Below are 2,118 nucleotides of genomic sequence, written 5' to 3' on the forward strand. Positions count from 1 at the left end.
CCCGGCTATTTTTTGGTTGCAGCTGTCATTGTTGTTTGGCAGGTCCGGGCTGGATTCGAACCCGCCACCTTAGGTGTACGTGGCTGGCGCAATGGCCGGTTGAGCTATAGGTGCCGAGCCATTGCCATAAATCTTTATGAAAAATTATAACAAGCCCTTTACTTCATTTACTTTTAGCTATGTCATAAATACTACAAGAGAAACTGGACAGCTTGTGATGAAACTTAGAAAAATTTCTTTTTCATAAAGTAAACATGTATAATTTTCCCTTTGTCTTCTGTTCTAATCCTCCTTCACTGTGAAGAGGCCATATTGAGTACTTCTAGATTTTTGGCGAGGTGGGTTATTTCCAATCTGACTGGACTCTCCAGGTAGGTAGTCACTGGATCTATAACTCTTCCAACTTTGAAAATGATCTCAGCCAGTTCCTGTTTCACGTGCTCGGTTCATGGAACAGGTAAAGCTTTGAGAAGCACAATATCCCCAACTGTGCACTGCTAGAGAGCATCATGAGCAAAGTAGGTTTTTCGCTTATTAAAATGCTTCAATAAATAGGGATCCAGAACAAGCCTGGTCACTCTCACTTTAGCAGCTTTTTTGCATTTCTGTCCCAGTCACCTTGAAATGAAACAGACCCGTGGGGATAGAAAGGTGGACCCCACTTTGATGCAATAATTGATAAAATTTATTGCACCTGCAGGGGGCTGGATACCACAAGGGCATGCAGCCTCAAATGGCAGGTGAAAAGCTTTTTTATACCATTATTCTGCACAATCATGTGTAGTCAGCAAGCTAGTGCAATACAGAAGCCAATCATAGCAGTTAAAGCGGGGTTGCAGGGTGGAGGGTACATCTTGATTCACAAATCACAAGATACATCACAAACACATTACCTCATCATCATATGATGGGGTATATCATAAGGGGTCACACAATTCAGGGTGGAGGCATGTGCTAACTTACGGTACATTAATTCCCAAATCATCAAATGAGGGGTACAAACAAGTATTAGGTTAAGTTTCTAAGAACAACTTGGGCCCTTTTTGCCCTCCCTTTCTTCCTTTTCCTTATCTTCAAGCTTCTTCCCAGAATTTAACTTCTCCTCCCTTGTGGGGGCTGAGGCTAAAAGGCTTAGGAAAAATTCCTTTTTCAAGGGTAAGGGGTTTGTTGCATTCCTTACTGGTCTTGGGGGTTAGGGTCTGGGGGCTCAGTTATTACAACCTCACCACGATCCATTTGGCATGGACAGATGAACAAGCTGTGGACATTATGTGGCTTTGGTCACTCCACCTGCTCTGTCAAAAAGTGTTATATTTTTAAGAGTTTTAGAGGAATATTTAACTCTATTAAATAAGATGTATACACCTGTTTTATATAGGTTTTTCCCGTTAAACAAAAATTTGATATATTTATTATAGTGTGAACTAATTAAGTTTATATATTTTCTTTTTGCTGGAAAGGAAGAATATTTATATTTTGAGAAATTAGTATAGTCAAAGTTGACTAAGAAGATGGAAGGATGTATTGTTTTAACCGGGGCTAGGTGTCTTCTCTCTCTGTGATAGCCCACGAGTCCTGGTCAGGTGTTGAGGGTAGTTCATTTAGGGACATTGTTATTTTAACTCTGTATATGTCTTAAAGACCTTTTACTGTAGACCAAACATCTGGTCAGTCTTTAGGGACTATCTTGACTTGTCATCTATTCTCTCTTGGGAGTTCCCTCCGTAGTGTCCTATTAGGCTGTTTTGAAAATAACTTAAATCAGGCTCAGTGCCAATAGCACAGTGGTTATGGCACCAACCACATACACCAAGGGTGGCAGGTTTGAGTCCGGACTGGGCCTGCTAAACAACAATGAACAACCGCACAAAAAATAGCCGGGCATTGTGGCAGGCGCCTGTAGTCCCAGCTACTTGGGAGGCTGAGGCAGGAGAATCGCTTAAGCCCAAGAGTTGGAGGTTGCTGTGAGCTGTGAGCTGTGATGCCACAGCACTTGACCAAGGGTGACATAGTGAGACTCTATCTCAAAAATAAAGAAATATAAATAAATAAATAGTTAAAAATAATAACCAATCAGTATGAGATGTAGACATCATTTCTTTTTCTTTTTTAGAGATA

The 2,118-nt window shown here is 40.9% G+C and overlaps 1 pseudogene; it reads right to left on the reverse strand.

The window, feature by feature from the left end:
- Nucleotides 1-293: 293 nt before the first annotated feature.
- On the reverse strand, nucleotides 294-1,277 carry LOC100955100 (annotated as a pseudogene).
- Between the last annotated feature and the right edge of the window lie 841 nt (nucleotides 1,278-2,118).

This window comes from Otolemur garnettii, unplaced genomic scaffold (assembly GCF_000181295.1).
Source record: "Otolemur garnettii isolate 467f Iridium unplaced genomic scaffold, OtoGar3 scaffold00011, whole genome shotgun sequence".
NCBI lineage: Eukaryota > Metazoa > Chordata > Mammalia > Primates > Galagidae > Otolemur > Otolemur garnettii.